The sequence below is a fragment of the Vulpes vulpes genome, chromosome 16 (assembly GCF_048418805.1).
Source record: "Vulpes vulpes isolate BD-2025 chromosome 16, VulVul3, whole genome shotgun sequence".
Taxonomy (NCBI): domain Eukaryota; kingdom Metazoa; phylum Chordata; class Mammalia; order Carnivora; family Canidae; genus Vulpes; species Vulpes vulpes.
Window position 1 is genome coordinate 52,396,315 of NC_132795.1, and position 21,927 is coordinate 52,418,241.

The 21,927-nt window shown below is 49.2% G+C and overlaps 1 protein-coding gene across 8 annotated transcripts in view; it reads right to left on the reverse strand.

Annotated features, from left to right (window-relative positions):
- The window catches only part of MPPED1 (metallophosphoesterase domain containing 1), a 78,531-nt gene that overhangs the window by 26,569 nt on the left and 30,035 nt on the right, over positions 1 to 21,927 (reverse strand). The gene's annotated exons all lie outside the window — the stretch shown is intronic.

Genomic DNA, 21,927 nt, shown 5'->3' on the forward strand with positions numbered 1-21,927 from the left:
ACATCCTGGTACACACACAAAAGGCCCTTCTAGCTTTGCTCTGTCAGAACCCGGGGCAGCTCCTCTGCACCATGCCTCCCTCCCTGGGGCCCCACCTTGCAGGTGCCCTGAGCAAGGCGTGGGTGCTGCCTCCTGGCTGACCTGCCTGGGGGCCCCCTTCCCCGCTACCATAGCCCCTCGGGCTCAGTAAACCACCACCCACCCCTGGTCCCCACCGCCCCTTGGAAGCCAGTCTGACCCCAGACTCGGGGCCCTGACTCCCCATCTCCCATGAGCCTCAGCTGCCGGGCTCCCCGGGCCTGGACAAGGGGTCATGATGGCACCCGGGGGTCCTGACGTGGATGAAAAATGCAATGTGAAGGTGAGCCAGCCCGAAGGCCCAGACCCTTCCCCCGGGCCCCTCCAGTAGGGGCGGGCCCCCATGGGTCAGGCAAGCACGACGGGGACGTGTGACATGCCAGCCCAGCATGGGCCTCCGATAGGAGAGTTCAGGCAGGAAACTGGTGACATACCACAGCTACCACATAGAGTAGTCGCGGCCATCAGATGCAACGTCTAAATGACTCCAACGCGGGCTTCTGCGGGAGCCAGCACAGGACACTAAGCTCTCCCACGCACTCGCTTCAGCCACTTCTCTTGTCCCAGATTCTTCAGCAAAATGACTCGCTCCCGTGGTCCCAGAGGCCTCCTGCAGCGCATCCGTGCCAGGCACTGAGCCACGCACCTCCCATTCCATGGTACTGATATAGAAACTGAGGCTCAGGGAGCTAGGCCGTGACATGCTGGAGGACACACGGCCCACAGGTGGCAGACTGGCCTCTGAGCCAGTCCTGTGTGACCCCAACGCTTTCCACCTGCTTGGGGAGAGCCCAGGAAAGTGCCCTCCATGAGGCCAGGATGCAGAGTCCCGTCCTGACACCTGAAAGCCATGACCATGCCTCCGGCCCTGGCCTTCTGTCCCCTATGACACATAGGGGAGCCCTCCCAAGGGTCCTCGACCTCCCAGCTCCAGACACATGGAGAAGGAAGAGCAAGACACCACCCAGCTAATGGAGAGCCATGCCTCCCAGCACATCTTCCTTGATCTTGGGTGCCCATGATCCGCACAAGAACACACACGAGCTCAGTGTGGCAGCCGCCTGACCTCAGTTCAAATCCCGGCTCTGGTACCTCTCAAAGGGGCCAGCCACCTAACCTCACTGAGCCTCAGTTTCCCCTCTGATCAAGGTGGGTGTCCCTAGGGGCTAAGGACCTTTCTGACCCCTCCAGGCTCCACGGAGCCATTGCCCCGTAACTGGCTCCCCAGGGAGTGGAACACAGTCCAGGAAGAGCAGGGCCTTCTGCCCCTTGACCCCTCTGCATCCTCTGCCGTGCGAGCGCTGTGTCAGGAACCCACTTCCAGAAATGCCCCAAATTCTAAGTTTGCCTTACTGAGAACTGACGCCCACAATATGGGATCGGATGTGACAGACGAGCAGTCAGACTCGGCATTCTAGGAAGAAATGTGCTTTCCCAGCCCTGTGTGAGCTCCGGGAAGGGGCAGGGCGAGTCTTGTGGCAAACAATAAATTATGATAATAATAAACAATAATACAACAATGTTTTTTTGTACTATAACTATTATATTCTAACCACAAGGGAACAGAAGAGTCCAGAAAGTAGTTATATTTCTCCACGGCCCGACCCATCCCCGAGACCAGGACCTCCACATCCTGCCTGGTCTTGAGCTCTGTGGCCATGGCCACCTGAGTCCCAGCCCGGCCACAAGGCAGAAAGGGAGCAAGATAGGAGTTTGCTGGAAAATTGGCAGAAAACCATAATCTTGCTCTCCACTGCCTCTCCAGCCACCCCAGAATCTTTCACAAGTTTGAGAAAAGAGGGTTTTCTGTTCTTTGGTGTTTATCAAATCTTGGGAGCCCTGAGATAATGACAGGCGCTGACGGCCTAGGTCCCAGACCCAGCTCTGCCACTAGCCAGCTGTGTGCCTCGGTCTCCCCACCCATGAAGCAGGCAGAGCACCTGCCCTGCAAAACCGCACTGGGGTTTCAGAAGATACCGAACAGAGACGCACAGCACTTGGCAGTCACGGTGTCAGCTTCCCTGGGCCACGGTTTGCAGGCCAGACCTGCCCACAGGCACATTTCATTTGGCAAAATGTTTTTATTTGAATCTGGCTGCCAACATTTAAAAAATGCAAAAAAAATCCCCAATAAAATGCCATTCTTTGTTTTCTAAAAATCGATCAATCAATTTTAAAAGTGCATGCTCCTGGCCCAGTCAAGCGCTGAGTATCTGCCTCCCTTAGACGGACGGCCGATGGCGGTTTGTGGTCCCCTCCTGTCCCAACCACGCACACCCAGCCCCCCTCACTCATTTTAAGGAACTGCCCCCCCCCTCCCCGCACAGGTATCTGGTCTCCGGGCCTTGCCCCAGTCCTGGAGACTTGCGGGGAACAGACCTGCCCCTCAGTGCTGTCGGTGAGGCAAGGGGGACGGGCTCTCGGGGCCCTGGGATGCGGGGTATCTGCTTGTTTCCCAAGGGGCCAGACAGCTCCGGGGGCACAGGAGCAGACGTGTGTGCTTTGCTCATCGCCCCCTGGCAGGTGCCAGCAGAAGCCTGGCAAACGAAGCCCCCAACAGCACCACGGGGTGACATGAAGCAGAGAACCCTTCCTCCGGTGGCCCTGCCCCAGCCACCTGCGGGGAGGGAGGTTTGCGGGGACCCTGAGCACCTGGGGAAGCATCGTGGAGGACACCCCGGGGAAGACTGCCAATCTCCCGGACCCCAAGGTGGGGCCAGCCATCCTGGGTCAAGGCTGGTCCCTCCACTCCCCGTGGAACTTTCTGAGATATGCTCTGTACCTGTGGGAAATGAGGCTGTGGGCCCAGGTCCCACAGCAGGTGCACAGGGGAGGGGACACTGGGGGTTGGTCCAGCTGATCCCACACCTGGGGTCAGCGACTCGGACTCCTTCAAGTCTGCCAGGCCACCGAGCTGAGCCCCTTCCCACACTGCAGGCAGTTGGGGGAGAAGGGTGGCCTCTGCCCCCCACCTCCAGGCTCTGAGGCATCCATCCCCCTCTGAGCATCGCCCCGGCTGGGGGAGCGGAGCCGCAGTGATGTATTTACGGCCTGTCTCTGACTGGGGGTGTTACTTACACTAATTAACAAATTACTCCAACTGTATAGTTGCATTTATTTCTGCTGCTCCCGACTCCCGGGGACCGGGGAGTGAGCTCGACGCCGTCAGCTCACCCCTGTTCCTCTCTCCTCGGCAGAGTTCCCCTCCTCTGGGGGAACAGTGGATGGGGGCGTATCAAGGCTCCTGTACCTAAAGCCAGGTGGGGACGGGAGCCACAACATGCTGCAGGGTACCCTCAGATACTGTCAGGGCTCTCCCTACAAAGTGGGTGCATGTGGCTTGGAGGCAGGGAGTGCATCCACTGGCAAACACATCACTGGTCCAGCACCGTTGCCCCCCTGAGCGGGAGGCCCACCCACAGACGTGTCTGGATGGTCCCTTGGACTTGGGAACTTGCCAGCTGAGTGTGACCTTCACAGACACTTAAGCGTAACTGTCCCCATCTTACATCCGGGCGAGGCTCCAAGAGGTTGCCTGAGTTTACACAAATAAGCAATAAAGTGACTTATTGCCACACACAGCACTGGACGCTTGACAGACCTTGGGGCTTGGGCCCCATCAAACTCATCCAGAACTGGCACCCCAAGCCTCGCGGTGAGCGGACGGTGGGTGGACAGACGGATGGAAGGACAGAGGTGGATGGGTTATGGATGAATGCACGGACAGGGTGAGATGGATGAACACGTCTATCAATCAACCCACCCGTTGTGAGAGAACCCTGGCTGTCTTCTTTATACCACCTGACTCCCTGGGTCCCCTCACCTTTCCTCCAGATGTTTTCTCCAACCTCCTTGCAGACCCGTGTCCCTCCCCCACACCCCGAAATGTCCATCTCTGAATTGTCTCCAATCAGACCTGCTGTCTCCCAAGTGCGAGTGGGGATGGGGGAGCCAGGACTAAAGCTCTGGAACAGCCTGACCAGCCTGCAGTGGTGGAGAGAAGTCTATTCTAGGATCGCTACCTCTGTTGTTAGAACCTCAGGCTGCATTAGCCTCCAGGTGCTCCCATGATCCTGCAGCTCTTCCCAACCTGACTGTGGGGGAAACGCCCAGTGACCAGTGGCCCCAGGCTTACTTGCTTAGCTTGTGCCTCTCCCTTCCGTCTAGGCAGTGAAGGTGGGGAGTGTTCGGGGACTGCAGTGCCTGAGCAATTGGCAGGGGCTTTGTGGGTAAAAGGATGAGATGACCACAACCTTTCAGCGCACGGAGGAAATTAGTGCTGTTCCCTTTGTCCCCTCCTGCCGCTGTCCTTCCCAGCAGCAGGGAAGAGGGCACCTGACCGAAACACCTGCCAGGCAAAGTGCCGGAAGTGCCCGGACCCCAGGAGAGAGAATGCTCTTCAGGCAGGTGTCTGGGCAGCCTGGTGAAGCCTAGAGAGGGGACAGCTGGGTCGAAATGTCTCTTACCCACCTCCCCTCAGCAGCCCCTCAGAAGCAAAGAACCCGGTCCTCGTATCCCAAAAGCCCATCAGGCCAGAAACTTGCTTTCTTCCCCGAGTCTGGGCCCTGTTGTAACACCACCCCCAGCCCGGTCAGCCATCCACAAGCTCTGATGGAACATGAGCCCTGTTGAGACACCATCAGGGACACTTGGACGCACGGGACTCAGTCATAAGGTCAGGGCCAGAGGGGACACACAGAGGTTCCAGTCCACACCACACAGTGGGGAAAGGAGGAAACGAGCTCAGAGAGGGGAGGGGAGCTGCCTGGGGTCACTCAGCAAGACCGTGGAGAGCCGGGACTTGAGCCCTTGCTTCCATCCTCCGAGGGAGGCGGGGGGATGTCTAGACAGCGGCCACACCAGCCTCTGGTGGCACCTGCCCAATGGGCTGTGGACCGGAAAGACAGGAGGACAGGTGGGAGGAGCGGAGCATGGACTTGAGGGGCTGGTGGGATCCTGGGCCAGGTGGCTGACCTCCCAACCCGAGGTCCCAACTCAGAGCCCCAAGACCTCATGGAAACCTTCGCATTCCGTATAACAACGTTGGACCATCTTCCCCAAGGGTGTCCTTTCTTCCCGGCCAGATGATCTGAGTTCCTGGCATTTGCTAGCCCTGGATTTGTTGGTGGTAACAAGCCCATTAGGTAGGAATCGGCTGAGCAGCAGAGGATGACCATATTGTTTTAACTTTCCCTTTGTCGTATATTTCCAAATAGACACGCACCCCCCTACAGACGCCACCCAGCAGCAGGCGTGCACGGTGTGCGAGGGACGCGGACGAAAACCTCTGCTACTTGTGTGCTTCCAAGATTAATCTCCTTCCCAAAGGTTACAATTCTTTATCGCTAACACTTACCCATCCCATTGAACAGAAAGTGCTGCCTCCAAACTGGGTAATCTGTTAAATTCAACAAGATATGCGCATGCTTCTCTGTCATCTATGCCATTCCCAGAGCGGTGCATTGAGCCCGGCAGAGTTTTAGTGTTCTCTAAATGCAGCGACAATCAGGAAAATGCCCACTTACGGCTTTTCCCGCCCATTCCCATCTCACAGACCGCGGCAGAGGGGGATGGAATAAAGAGACAGCATAACGATCTCTGATTGCATTTTTAGTACATCTTTGACAGTTCTGTGTTTAAACACTTGCCAATGTCTGGGAGACTCACATTAGCAGGCTTCTTGGTGTGGTGCACGGTCTAGAATAAGATGGGGCTGAAGCAGGCTGCACGCCTCAGCTTTGAGCCCCCGGAGGGTCTCAGCACAGCTCGGGCGCGTTAATGCCGGGGATGGAATCACACAGCCAAGCACACGCCGAGGACGTGGGCCGGCAAATGAGAGGAGATGGGGATTCTGCGTGTCCCAGGCATGGCAGGAGAGGTCTGAAGATGCGTGCCTGGGCAGGGGGCCAGAGCCCAGTGATAGGAACAGGCGCACGGGTGGTGCCTGCAAAATTTGTTTTCTGCTGCGCAACTCTGTATTTCCTGGTGCTAGGTTGTGTAACAGGCAATTTGCATTCAAGGCTTCTAGATTTCCCTGGTTCCCCAGGTGAGAGGCAGTGTAGCCAAAGGGTTAGGGGTACTCACTCGCAGTCATGGAGCTGAAAAAGCCTGAATCCCATTTCCACCTACTGGCTGTCTGGCCTGGGGTGAAAAGGCTCACTTCTCTGAGCCTCAGCATCTTCATCTATAAGAACAATGTTCAGGGTTCTTGCAACAATCCCCCCAGAAGATGTGTAAAGCACCTGTGCTGCACTTACCCAGGGATTTGTTTTAATCAGGTATAGTATGACACGCAGACAGGGAAACGATTGTCATGAATAAGGAATTTATACTCACAGATCCCTAGACATGGGGCGCATTCAGGGCTGTACTGGCCACACGGGGAAGCCGGGCCCGGTCAGGGGGCAGAGGGAGTGGAGAAGAAACCTGAACCAGAGCCTTTGTTGTGGTTTCCGAGGGAAAAGACAGGGAGGCAGGGTAAGCACGTTTAGGATTGGCAGGTTTGAACAACTTTGGCAGACTGGGGGAAGTGGGTGGCATCCAGGGGCTGCCCCTACTGTCGGGTGCCTGGCCCTGGGGTGACAGGGTTGGGGGTGGGGAGACACAGGGACTGAGAGTGAGATCCTAAAAGGGAGGGAGTGGGTTGGTTTGTATATGAAAGGCGAACTCAAAGGTGGGTCCTTCACTCTCTCCAGAATTGGTAACACCCTGGGAGGCGCGGTCCCTCCAGGTTCAGCAAAGCCCCGAGATGTCAAAGCATCAGAATAGGGAAAATCACAGGCTTGTTGATACTACCTGGATGTGAGCCAGTACCAGGGCCTTCCAGGGCTGTTAGGACCAAACACTGTGTCCAGAAATGTTAGAGATGAGAAAAGTGGCCTAGGGAGGTCAGGACACCTGCCTGGGGTCACGTTGGCAGGTCAGGCTGCCCGGAGCTGTGTGTGGAGACACCCAGGGTGGGAAGGAGCTGTCCTCGGACTGCAGACCTGGCACTGACCTGCAGGAGGGCCCTGCCACCCAGCCCACCTAACCCTGGCCTGTGGTCCGGCGTGGGAGTGTTCTGGATTCCCAACTCAGCGCTGGTGCCCATATTTAAAAGGCAAATGCAATTTTTCTTCTGTTCCGTCCTAATAGCCAAAATGTTTAACTTTCAAACATTTGTTTTTCATGGGAGATGTTTTAAAAACAGGAACATTCAGTCCTAATCATCTTTAAACGGTTGTTTCAACTGCTACTGCAGCATAGATGACTTCAGTCTGAAGGGGACAACCAGAAACTTTGTATTTTCCTCCCAAAACTAAGTCCAAATGCTGCCAGAAAGGTTCCTTGTGAACCTCCAGGGAAGCCACAGCCTGGAAGAACAGGCTCCTGCACAGGTGTTCAGGAAAGGCCCTGGGGCCTCGGTGGGGGCCAGGCAGGTAAACCTCGGCACTTGAGGCTATGGCGCCCCCTCTGGGCCAGGCTCTGTCGGTGCTCGGACCTCACCTTGCACAACACCCCCTGCCCTGCCCTGCCCTGCCCTGCCCCTGCGTGCCCCGGCTGCTGGAGGCCTCCTGACTTTTGTTCCTGCTGTTCCACCCACCTGGGACCTCCTCCCTGCCCTTCTTTCTGAGGCCGCTCCAATTCCACTCACCCTACACAGTCAGCCCAGGTGCTGCTTCCTCCAAGATGCCTGCCATGAACAACCTCCACCCAACCCAAGCAGCAGGATGGCTGTTCCTCAACACACCTTCTAGGCAGGTGTGTAAGTAATGCAGGGGTGGGGGCTCCCCAGCAGGGTGTCACAGGGTACGACCTAAAGGGCACTTTCACAGGATGGCATCTGAATGCCCACATCCCTCTACTTGTGCTGGCACCCCATGAAATCAACAGTAAAGCAATCAAAAAAGCACAAACCTCCAAGGATAAAAGTTTGAGAGTCTGAAGAATGGATGAGTGGACTGGCTTGGCTAAGCAGAAAAAAACTGAAACCAAAGCCTAAGCCTTGGGAGAAGGTTGCAGGGAGGTGGGGGAAGGGAAGCACTGGGGGAGGGGAGCATCACAGGAAGGAAACCCAGCTGTGGCCAGAGGCTCAGGTGGCTCAGGGATGCAGACCCAGGTGTGTGGTCTGATCTAGAACATGTAGGAGCAAGTAGGTCTGGGCCCCTCCCCCATTACACCCATTAAGGGAACCAGGCCCTTCCCTCCTAGTCTCCACAGAAGAAGGGGCTTTAGTTTCAAGGGAAATAGCAGTTCCAAAGAAACCTATTTAGGGACCATCAGGCCCAAAGGAGGATGGGCAGAAAGGCAGGGGATGAACAAGAGGGAGATACAGTGACATGCATAAACATGGTGGCTTTGGAGACCCCAGGTCCCTTCCTCACTCAGTTCTCAAATCCTGGGAGCTAGGCTTACAAACGGGGAACCACTCTCTGGGGAGAAAGACAGGGGCAGGAGAGAAAACCTACAGACACAGATATAGGCAGTTCTCCCACAGGGACAGCCAGGTCCCATCATGGCAAGCTGCTCCCCTGCACACACACACAGCTTTCAAACGCACAAACACACAGGATCATCAGACCTCAGAGGAAAACCTCCACGCAGAACATAGAGCCAGAAACAAGCTGAAGAAAGGAAAGGAAGAAAGGAAATTGGAGAAAATGGTACTGATGCAGGAGAAATAACTAAATATATAATTAACACCCTTGGTGAGATCATAGAAGATATTGCACCCATGAAACTCTTGCAGGGTGCTCTTAACAAAAGAAAGAAAATCTTAGCAGAATTTTTTAAATTTGGTGAAAGAGTGGGAAGATAAAGTTGAGAAAATCTCCCAGAGAATAACAGAAAGACAATGACATGAGGACCCAGTGAGAAAAGATACCAAAATCAGTTGTATGAGTTGTAGAAGGAGACGTCACAAATTTAAAAAAAGAAGGAAATTAAAAGTATATATAATAATATGAGAAAATATCCCAGGATTAAAGGGCAAAGTCTGAGCCATTAAAAAGGTTGCCCGAGTATCCAGAAAAATGAATGAAAAAAAGACTCACACCCAAGGCACACTGCCCAGAAATAAGACAGCTCATATACTAAGGATGAGGTATCCAAACAAGAGTGGGGTTCTCACTGGCTGTATCACAAGCTACAGGAAAATTTCTGGAGCCACACCTTCCAAATTCTGAGGGGAAAATGATGTGCTGCCCAGAATTCTACAGCTCGGCAAGCTATCAGTTAAGACTGAGGACAGAATAAGGGACTTTTTCTGATATGCAGCTTTGCCAAACATTTATGTCTACTGTATTCTTTCTCAGAAGGCTACTGGAGGGTGTATTCCACCAAAATGAGAGAGTAAACCAAGAAAAAAGAAGCCATGAGGTGCTAGAACCAGGGGCTCCAGGCCAGAAAAAAGATGGGAACTCCTCATCCCGAGATGAGGGCTATACGCAGGTCCCAACAGTTCAAACTGGGCCAGGGGTCAGAGGCTCAAGGGAAAAAGAGAAAAAGGAGCCAAAGATGGCTTAGCCCAGCTCCCCACACTGCGAAGGGGCATTTAAAACTCTGCAGGACACAGGTATGAACCATGATGTGTACACAGAAAAACAAGCAAGCACACAAAACAATGAACCCCTTCAGGGGAAACAGCAAGTTGTGCACGAACGTTTAACCTTAAACCGTCTTAGAATAAAAAGGAGAAGAGATGTGTGTAATGGGTAGGGAGGCTGAGTCTCTAAATCTTCATTTTCAATTGTAAGAAATTAGAGAGTAACATCTAAAATTGAAAAGTAAAAGATAATAATATAAGGTTGTGACTTAGAGACACCTTGGTAATGAGAGCAACCAGGACCACACAGGAAATGGGAATCGGGACTGAGAGGGGTGGGGGGAGAGGACTCTTGGTTTCATCATAAGCATCATAAGCATCACAGTGTGCTGTGACTATATATACATATTACTTTAATGCAAATAAAACTTTAATCAAATAAGAAGGCAACAGGAGGCTAGAAGCTCCTTGCCCACTTCCTTTTTTAAAATATTTTATTTATTTATTCATGAGAGACAGAGAGAGAGAGAGGCAGAGACACAGGCAGAGGGAGAAGCAGGCTCCACGCAGGGAGCCCGATGTGGGATTTGATCCCAGGACTCCAGGATCACACCCTGGGCCGAAGGCAGGCTCCAAACTGCTGAGCCACCTGGGGATCCCATCCTTGCCCACTTCCTAATTCTCTCCAGGGGTAGCCTGACCTCTCACTTGCTCTACCTATTGCTCAAAACCTAGACCCAAATCAAACCAAGGCACAGTTAAGACCGACCCAAAGACAGGCAGACAGAAAACCTTACTTGGTTGATTTCTCTGATATTCTGAGCATCTAAGTGCTGGGATTACTCTGGTATCCAGGTTCAAAGACAGGTGATCTGGCCAAGCAGCTCCTCACCTGGAGAGGTCAAGCAGCCATTAATGACATCACAGGTAGCACCTGATGAGATTCTGAGACAGGCTCCCCCCTGCTCTGTTTCTAACTCTCAAAATAACAGTCTTGCAAAATGGGCAGAATGTTTGACAGACAGAGAAACTGGGGCTCGATGAGGTTACATAACTACACAAATGATAAGCACATAAGTGGGAATCTGAACCCAGAGCTCTCTGAGCTGAAGCCCATGACTTCCCCTCTGTGTGGCACCCAGGACATACTACACATGCCAGAGGTTGTTTTTATGAAACATTCCTCCAAAAAAGACTGTTGCCATATATTTAAGTCCTTACGAGGTCTCTCCTGTTATGAGTAACCCTGAATGATTTTATTTTAAATAACATAATACTTTGGAAAAGATCTTGTGGCCACTGTAAACAGCCTATGAAGACCATTTTTTTAAATAAAGTTAGGGATTCTTTTTTTTAAAGATTTTATTTATTTATTATGAAAGACAGAGAGAGAGAGAGAGAGAGAGGCAGAGACACAGGCAGAGGGAGAAGCAGGCTCCATGCAGGGAGCCCGACATGGGACTCGATCCTGGGTCTCCAGGATCAGGATCAGGGCTGATGGCAGCGCTAAACCGCTGAGCCAACTGGGCTGCCCTGAAGACCATTTTAAATAGCAATATAGATCTTAGAACAAATTAAATGATTTTGGCAAAGGTTCAGGACACAAAAACAATGTGCAAAAAACTCAGTTGTGTTTCTATACACTAATAAGCCAAAAACACCACCATTTGCAATAGCATGAAAAAGAAGAAAATACAGAAGAAGAAGAAGAAGAAGAAGAAGAAGAAGAAGAAGAAGAAGAAGAAGAAGAAGAAAATACTTAGGAATAAGCTTAACCGGGATCCCTGGGTGGCGCAGCGGTTTGGCGCCTGCCTTTGGCCCAGGGCGCGATCCTGGAGGCCCGGGATCGAATCCCACGTCGGGCTCCCGGTGCATGGAGCCTGCTTCTCCCTCTGCCTGTGTCTCTGCCTCTCTCTCTTTCTCTCTCTGTGACTATCATAAATAAATAAAAATTAAAAAATCTTTAAAAAAAAAAAAAAAAAAAGGAATAAGCTTAACCAAAGAGGTAAAAAATTTGTATGTTGAAAACTACAAAACATGTGCTGAAAAAGATTAAAGAAGACACCAATAAATTAAAAGACATCCCATGTTCATGGATTGGAAGGGTTCATATGGTTAAGATATCAATACTACCCAAAGCAATCTCAAGATTCAATGCAATCCCTACCAAAATCTCAAGGATGTTTCTTGCAGAAATAGAAAACCCAAGCCAAAATTCATATGGAATCTCAAGGGATCCTGAATAGTCTCAAAAAAGAAACACAAAGTTGGAGGTCAAACACTTTCTGATTTCAAAACTTACTAAAAAGCTATAGTAATTAAACAGTGTGGTACTGGCCTAAATACAGATGCTGATCAATGGAACAGAATAGAGAAGCCAGAAATAAATCTTCACATATATGGCCAAATGATTTTTTTCTTTTCTTTTCTTCTTCTTGTTTTTTTAAGAGAGAGGGAAAGGAGGGGGAGGGACAAGGGGGGAGAGAGAGAGAGAGAGAGAGAGAGAGAACACTTTAAACAGTATCCCACGACCCTGAGATCATGACCTGAGCCGAAATTATATGGTCAAATGGCTTTCAACAAAGGTGCCAAGACCACTCAGTGGGGGAAAGGATAATCTTCCTAACATGTGGTTCTGAGAAAACTGGCTATCTGCATGCAAATGAGTGAAGTTGGACTCCGGCCACACACAAAAATTAACTCAAAATGAACAAAGACCCAAAAGTAAGAGCTAAAACTACAAAATTCTTAAAAGAAAACATAGGGGCAAAGCTTCATGACATTAGATTTGGCACTTGATTTCTTTTTTTTTTTTTTTTTTTTTATTTATTTATGATAGTCATACAGAGAGAAAGAGAGAGAGGCAGAGACACAGGCAGAGGGAGAAGCAGGCTCCATGCACCGGGAGCCTGATGTGGGATTCGATCCCGGGTCTCCAGGATCGCGCCCTGGGCCAAAGGCAGGCGCCAAACTGCTGCGCCACCCAGGGATCCCCTGGCACTTGATTTCTTGACTATGATACCAACGAGAGAAAAAAATACCTCTAAATTAAAACCTTCTGCGTATCAAAGGATACCATCAACCAAGTGAAAAGCAACCCACAGAATGGGGGGAATATTTTAAATCATATTTCTGATAAGGGGTTAATATCCAGAATATATAAAGAACTCCACAGAATTCAACAACAACAACAAAAAAAAAAAAAATGGAAAGGACTTGAATAAACACTTCTCCAAGGAACCCATGCAAATGGCCAATGAGCACATAAGATGTTCAAACATCACATTTTCAGGAAAATGCAAATCAAAACACGGTAAGATACCTCACACCTATTAGAATGGCTATTATCAAAACCCCAGAAAGCAAGTGTTGGTGAGGATGCGGAGAAATGGGAACCTCTTGTATACTGTTGGTGGAAATGTAAAATGGAACAGCCTCTACGGGAAACAGTATGCCAATTCTTTGAAAAATTAAAAATAGAACTAGCATCCAATCCAGCAATTTCACTTCTGGGTATATGCCCCCAAAGAACTGAGAGCAGAGTCTCAAAGAGATATTTGTACACCCGTGTTCATATAGCAGCCTTATTTACAGTAGCCAAAAGGTGGACCGAACTTGAGTGTCCATCGATAGGAGAACAGATAAACACAAGGCAATATATCCACACAATGGAATATCATTCAGCCTTAGAAAAGGAAAGGCTGACACATGCATGCATCGTGAAGATATGCTCAGGGAAATAAACCAGCCACACGAGACCAAATACTGTATGAGTCTACCTATATGAGGTACCTGGAGTAATCAAATTCATAGAAACAGAAAGCAAGGGGGATCCCTGGGTGGCTCAGCGGTTGAGCATCTGCCTTTGGCCCAGGGCGTGATCCTGGAGTCCCGGGATCGAGTCCCACGTCAGGCTCCCTGCATGGAGCCTGCTTCTCCCTCTGCCTGTGTCTCTGCCTCTCTCTCTCTCTCTGTCTGTCTCTCACGAATAAATAAATAGATTATTAAAAAAAAGAAAGAAAGAAACAGAAAGCAGAATGGTGGTTGCCAGTGGCTGAGGGGAGAGGATATAGGGATTTATAGTTGATTAGGTATGGAGTTTTGGTTTTATAAGATGAAAAAGTTCTGAAGACAGATGGTGGTGATGGTCGCACAACAATGTGAGGGTATTTAATGCCGCTGAACGGCACACTTTTTTAAAAAGCTAGAATGATAAATGTTATGCATATTTTATTTTATTTTTTTTTAATTTTTTTATTTATTTATGATAGTCACAGAGAGAGAGAGAATGGCAGAGACACAGGCGGAGGGAGAAGCAGGCTCCATGCACCGGGAGCCCGACGTGGGATTTGATCCCGGGTCTCCAGGATCGCGCCCTGGGCCAAAGGCAGGCGCCAAACCGCTGCGCCACCCAGGGATCCCTGTTATGCATATTTTAACCACAATTTAAAAATCTTTTTAAAACCTCCAAGGAAGAAAATTAAGGACCCTGAATCCCAGACAACTAGAATTGTGAGCAGGTAAAATTATAGGTTCCTGGTACCTTCGAATCCTAGAAATGCTTTTTTAGAATCTTACAGCCCTTGAGGCCAATCATTCTGATCATGGAGGCAGACAATTTTAGAACTTCAGAGGTCATCACGGTTTGGAAGTGGAAAGGGACTAAGTAGCCATCTAGAGCCTCAGCCCCCTCACCTCCATATAGAAAAGTCCTGGCCAAGAAGCTTCAGGACAGGAAGCCCACACCTGCTTCCACCTTACCAGAAGATTCCCAGTATGGATTTCTCCCAGAGTTTGACAGCCCTGGATGAAAGGCAGGGCTACAGGGTCAGATCCACGGCCCTTCTGTTACTGAATATTTTTCCAAAAGGTTTCACAGGTGCCTTCTGGCTACAAACAGCTCTTTTAAAGAGGAGAAAATACAGCCCAAAGCAATGGCCTTTGCAGTAGCCACTGAAATAAGTATTAAAAAATTATAAAGGCTACAGGTTCCTATTTTCAAAATCTTTCTTTGTAAAACCAACCATTTGCAAGCTAAAATGACATTTTGGAATGTTAAGATAAAGTAAAATCATCTTGCACTCCTGTTTATCCACTCCTTTATTCCACAATCCTTGTCCTTGGCTCTAATTAGTGCTGGGAATTGGGAAGAGAGCAGTCCAGACACAGTCCCTTCTCCTGCCCTCTGGTGTGGGAAAGACACAGGCAAGCAGTTTGGGATCTGTAGTGGGGGTGACACCAAGTCATACAGAACCATACAGCTCTCCTTTCCCTGACCAGGAGTAAGGGAGGGCTCTGAAACGGTGGATGAGAGACATAATCATAGAACCAGGGACCAGGGATGAATCGCAGCTCCCCAGGCAGACAAGGTAGGGAAGGGGCATCAAGAACACTTCATACAAGCAAAGGCTTGGAGGTGGGAAAATCCACCTGCTAGGTATTTGGCAATTGCTTAGAAGTCCAGGGCAGGGGCAGCCCTGGTGGCTCAGCGGTTTAAGCGCTGCCTTCGGCCCAGGGCATGATCCTGGAGACCCCAGATGGAGTCCCATGTTGGGCTCCCTGTGTGGAGCCTGCTTCTCCCTCTGCCTGTGTCTCTGCCTCTATTTCTCTCTGTGTGTCTCTCCTGAATGGATAAATAGTCTTTAAAAAAAAAAAAAAAAAGTCCAGGGCAGGAGAACTGGGTGGAAGCAGGCCTGGGAGGGACAGTTGGGATCACACCCACAGGGGGCCCTCCCTACCAGGAAAAGGTCTGGATTTCACACAGGTGACAGCAGGGAACCAATGATGAGTGCTAAGGGAGGAGGGGACACAGTTGCATAATGAATGAAAAATTCTTTACAACGCCGATACGACAAACGGTAGTCCAGAAAGTGACTACTTTGAGAGGTTGGGCATTACCAAAGAAAGCCCCGTTTTGTCAGTTCGATGCTTCCCCTTCAGTGTCGTGGCTGTCAAACCAGCCCAGAATTAGCTCTAAACGGTCTTCGGTGAGTCTCAGATCTTCATTTGCATCGTGCACACTGGCAAAGGTGTGAAATTCGTCTTCTTCTTAAGAGAAATAAAAAAAAAAACCCTATACGCTTTTTAAAATCTGCTTTCCTTTTAAAAGAAATTTCAAAGAACTAAAGTCTAACTTCTAAATATCTGATCATTAAAAAAAAAAGGCCTCCTTGGATGATATTAATAATAACCATGAAAGCTGCCGTCAGCTTAGCATCTACTTTGTGCCGCACTTTAGATGAATTCACAAACTACCCACAACAGAAACAGTAGCTGAGTCTACCATGTGTTTACCCTGTGCCAAGCCCCATGCTGAGCCCAGATCACCCCTTGCCTCAGTGAGCTCTGTCAACATGAGACCCCTTTTACAGATGAGAAAACTGAGGCCAGTCTCTCCAGATCAGTGTGCTTGGTTAGGCAGGATCCCAACCTCAATGTCCTATCCAATCCACATGATAGCTCCACAAAGAAAGTGGATCATCCCACTTGGTACCCCCACTTGTAGATGAATACAGGGAGGCATAAAATTAATAATTATCTCAAGGCTGCCCAGAAGCTTGGGCATGTGGCCAGGCAGCACTGGGGAGGGGGTCCACTTGCTGCTCCAAAGGCGGCATCCCTCCCACTGGCTCCTCTCTCATGTAAGGAATCTGATTTAATTTATAAAAGATAAAGGTGCGGGGCGGGGGGGGGGGGGGGGGGGGGGCTGTCCGTGGTGCTGAAGTGTAAGCATGCATGGGGCCCAATGGGATCTGGGATCCCTCCCTAGACCTTTGTGGGGTGTTGGCAATAAAAGAATAAACAATTTAGTACCAGGTCAGGTGGGGATAATGGAAACGGAACAAATCAAGCCAGGTGAGCTGGATAGGAAGCATTGGGGTAGGAGGCCTGACCAATCCAAGGAAGATCTCTCTGAGAAGGTGTCATTTGAAAGCCAGGACCTGCATGACCTCCAGGAAACCACAACCCCAAACTGGACCTTAGTCTTCTCGTCTGTAAAGTGGGGACAACATTACAAAGAACCCAGGCTGCTTGTTGCGAGGGAGCAAACAACATGAAAGTACCTTTAAACCATGAAGTGCCTTTAAACTGTAAAGTGCCTTAAACTGTTAAGTGCCTTTAAACCATAAACCGCCATCCAGAGGAAGTCATTATTGCTATTATGTCCCTATAAGACTTGGAACCAAGGCTTGGTAGCAAAATGTGTGTTTCGAATATGAAGTATAGGGTACTGGACAAATTTTCACAGCCTGTCAGCACCTTAAACATGACTTTGGTTGGTTGGCCCTGATGCTATGAAGTGTTACTCCTGGTCACGAATACTGAAACAGTCTTGAAAAGGAGTGATTTGCTAATTGAAAATGCTAGGATTTTCTGGATACACAGGAGAAAGTCCCACATTAAAAAAAAAAAAAGTCACCTTCGGTATTAAAAAAAATAATAAAAATTTAAGAAAGAGCATAGACCCTGGGTGAGAATCCTGATTCCACTTTTATTTACTGTATGATCTTGGGCAAGCTCTTCACCTCCTCAAGTTCAGTTTCTTCATCTGCAGAGGCATTAATGGCAGACACCTCAAGGGGTTGTCTAGCTGTGTCATCCTGTACAATAGCGATTAACCCCCTGTAGCTATTTAATTTCAAATTAATTATGATGAACTAAAACACAAAAGTCAACTTCTCGGGGACCCCTGGGTGGCTCAGCGGTTTGGCGCCTGTCTTTGTCCCAGGGCGTGATCCTGGAGTCCTGGGATCGAGTCCTGCATCAGGCTCCCTGCATGAAGCCTGCTTCTCCCTCTGCCTGTGTCTCTGCCTCTCTGTCTCTCATGAATAAATAAAATCTTAAAAAAAAAAAAAAAGTCAGCTTCTCGGTCACACTAGCCACATGTTAAATGCTCGGTACTTGCATGAGGCCGGTGACCACCGTACTGGACCGAGCTGGTCTATGGCTACTACTCACTGCCTGGGAGCTCATAAGAAATGCACAATCTCCAGCCCATCTCAGACCTGCCGAAATTGGGATCCACACTTTAACAAGAGTCCCTCTCCAGCAGCTTCTCACGTGCCTAAAGTCTGAGAAGGGCGAGCTGTGAGGCTTATGTGAGACACCAGGTGGGGAGATGCCCCGTGAGCAGGGGCAGCTCGGGAAAAACAGCAGCAGTAGGACAGGGCCGTTTCCACACCCTCTCTAGGTGGTGATCACAATCTCCAAACCAAACCCGACACAGCTTCCGATAAAGTCTATGCTGAGTCTGGGTGCAGGAGGCAAGCGGGGGAAGGTGCGGACAGGGAAATGGTGGGATCTTCCAGACATTTCAGAAGTTTGTGTGCACACGGGGATGGAATATTTCATTTCTGTGCTAGCCAGGATGTTCTGGCTGTTGACTATTCCTGTTTTGGAATGAAGTCCAGCATGAAAATGACATTTAAAAAAAACCCACGGGCTTATTTCATATCCTAACTCGTCTCTCCACGTTGGTAGAAAAAAAAAAAAAAAGAAAAGAAAAGAAGCACACCAGCAAGAAAAATCTTGCTTCTCCAACTCTTGAATGACCAAGCTGGTATTTTTCTACTAACCAACAATTCCCTCCAATGGTTCCACAGCCTCGAATGAGTACTAAGGAGTAAAGATGCCCTGCAAGGTGAAGAGGAGGGTCCTAGAGGGAAACCCAGCAAAGGCTCCGAGCCCCTGGGGTTATTAACAGGTCATCCCTCCTCCCCACGACCACCAGCCTGGGAGGATCCATTGTACAGATGGGGACCTAAGACCCAGGGCAGGTAAGTCACCTGCCCGTGGTCTCATACCTGGGAAGCAGGTGAACTATGACTTAAACCTAGATGGGTCTAACTTGGCCACAGGCTATCACTTCACTCCATCTCCATCATGCCATGGTGTTTTCTTACATATACATCTCTTAGTGGAAGTCTTGTTTGTTTTGCTACCTGTATCCTCAGCACCTAGCACAGGGTCTAGGACAAGAGAGGTCCTCAATAAATGTTTGTTGAGTGAGTGAACGATTGCAAACCGATGGCAAGACAGGGCTCCAGCCTCAGACCCTTGGTTGGCCTGCCCCTTCGAGCAGGAAGGCCTGAACCCAGCCTTCACTTGACCAAACACTGCCCAAATGCCAAGGCCTCCCTCAAGTGTCACTTCCTACATGAAGCCGCCTGGCCTCCCCTACTTGGTTCCCATCCCCCATCCAGCCACTGCTTCCCCCACTCTCCTCCCTCAAGCCCTCCATGGCAATCCAGCCATGTGCCTCCCAGGGGGTCCCAAAGGTGTCACCAGCACTGCTAATTCAAAGCTGCTGCCTTTGCCCAGAACGCCCTCCCTGACCAGCTCCACCATTCAGTTCTTTGTTCAAATGTCACCTCATCAGAAGGCTCTGCCCTGACCCCTTATCCTGATTCTCCCACATACTAGAGCTCTCTTTACCCATGGCCTGCCCTCTGTTCATTCACTACCTCACCTCCAGTGCTTAGAGGCATGCCCAGCACCATAACAAGTACTCAGCAAACATATGTTGAGTAAACAATCACGTATAAACTGGAAACAATTATTATTAATAATCATGATGATGCCTACTTCAGGGCAGGCTTAAAAACAAATCAGAGGTGAGACATCAGACAGCAAAGATATATAAGATGGCAGTGAGGGGATGGGTAGGTGCATTCCAGGGACCTTCAGGGAAGAATGGAGGCGTTGATTAATTTTAGACGGAGTTAAGTCAGATGCATATTAAAAATTTATGAGTAACCACTAAACAAATTGAAAAAGAATGTAGAATTTCCAAATCAGTAGAGGGGAAAAAAAGAAACTTCAATCAATCCTAAGGGTGGGGGTGGGGCACACAGTGAATGGCAGAAACGGACACGTTTAATATACTGGGAAACACCAAATATTTGTTGTTATTATCCAAATAAAAAATCTTTACCAAGATCCTCCTACACAGGAAAGATAGGGACACACGTCTGGTCTTCAAGATACTCACAGCTGAATGAGATGGACACCCAACATGGCACAGGGATGGATCAGTCAGAGGGGCTTGCACATTTCCTCCTCTCAGTCATCAAAGCCATTGGTTAAATGCATCTCCCTTTTCACTTTGGCCCCCAGAAGGCTCAGTCTCTGATTTCCAGCTCACAGGGTCGCCCCGGGCCTTCCTTCTGAAGTACTCTAATTTCTTTTCTTTAAATCTTGGTTTTTAATTTATCATCAATATTCTACTGTTTTACTATTCTTACTATTTTTATAAACCATCTTAGGGGATCCCTGGGTGGCTCAGAGATTTAGCGCCTGCCTTTGGTCCGGGGCCTGATCCTGGAGTCCTGGGATCGAGTCCCACATTGGGCTCCCTGCATGGAGCCTGCTTCTCCTTCTGCCTGTGTCTCTGCCTCTTTCTCTCTCTCTCTCTCTCTCTCTCTCTCTCTCTCTCTCTCCCTCTCTGTCTCTCACGAATAAATAAATAAAATCTTTAAAAAATAAATAAATAAATAAAAATAAACCATCTTAAATCTTTCAGCACAAAATGGTATATAAATAAGCAAGCCAAAAAAATCCCCCAAAATAACAAAATGAAACAAAGGAAGAACATTTCAGAGAGCCCAGGCTTTTCAGGGATGTGCATCTGTACCTTGTTTAAACATAATTTTGTTGTTGTTGTTTTTAACCTAAGGCACAAATTTTTAGAACGGTGATATTGTAAAACATGTTTGAAATACACACACACACACACACACACACACACACACACACACCAGTGGGTCTCATTTATTTCCAAAGCCAATCTGTTGTAAATAAATAATTAGCACTTAAGGGACGCCTGGGTGGCTCAGTTGGTTGAGCATCTGATTCTTAACTTTGGCTCAGGGTTGGGAGGTTAAGCCCAATGTGGAGTCTACTTGAGATTCTCCCTCTCTCTCTCCCTCCTCCTCCTCTGCCCTTCCCCCTTGCTCTCTCTCTAAAATAAATAATAAATAAAATCTTTTTAAAAAGCTAATTAGTACATAAGCACACCTTTCAAGGGACTTACACATACTGTAATTATGACTACCTAACATCATTGAACCACAACTTAAAATTCTAGACCTTTTTTTTCCATCTTTATTGGAAGGTAATTTTCTTTCTTTTAGCCCCCAAAACACACTTTGGCTTTGTGATGATTTTTTTTTTTGATGAATATAGAAATTCAATTTTTTAAATGAACATCAAATCTCTGCCGGACCATTCACCCATTTTTCATCTGAGCATCAACCTTGCACCGAGGTGAGCACATGTCCATCAGTCACATTGGCCACTGTGCTACCTGCAACCAAAATCCTCGGACAACAACCAGCTCCTGAGTAGAGCTGCCAGAAACGACACGGGGACCAAAGCCCAAGAATATTTTTGTATTAAATATTCAGTCTTGAGTCTTTGCGAGAATAACGTGTTTCTGGAAATGTCTGAATCAGGCCATGGTGTCCAGCTAACGAGCAAATGAACCAGGATCCATTTCAGGTCTACTGTATGTACTCAGTGATGATCACTGTAAGATCTTAAAAAACCGAAAAACAAAAAAAGTTGGCTGGACAATTTGATTCATGTGACTGCATTGTAAAATTTCTCTTTTCTTTTCTTCCTTTGCTTAACAAATACTTGTGGAGTGCCCGCCTCATGCCAGGCCCGCTTTGGCTCTGTGGATGCCAGGTCAGCAATCGCCCTCACCCTCCACCCATACCTCCCATCAGCCAATCCTGTGGATGTCACCTCCAAACTGCAGCCAAAGCCGGCACTGTGCTCTGTCCCCTCACCTGCTCCCAGGTCCGGTCACAGCTCCCCCTGCCTCTCACTGACACCCGTATAGGCTCTCCTGGTGCCCAGTGTCCTCCTGGCCTGCCACAGCCCAGCTCCACCCAACAGACAAAGGACTCTTTCAAAACACTGAGTCGGACCCTGTCCCTTCCCTGCCTGAGCCCCAGTGGCCTCTTTAACATCTAGAATAAAATCCATGTCTTCACCCTGGCTGCGGGCTGCCAATCAGCAGGCCTGGGCCTCTTCCCTGGGTCTCCTCCCTGTGCCTCCTCCCTGGGCCTCCATGACCACTGGGCTCAGCCTTGTGGGCCTGAAGCTACACACCAGGCAATTCAGAACTGGGTGCTTCTCAGCTCAGAACCCTTTTGGAGGTGGCTTCCCAGGTCACCTTATGTCAGGTAAACCCCTGCCCCAGTCACTATCACCTCCCCTGTTTGTTGACCTGATTTACTGATCTAATCACCAAAACAATCCTGTCTCTTTACTTTGTTTCATCTTTATAACCCGTCCTGCATTTGTCCTCAGGCCCTTCG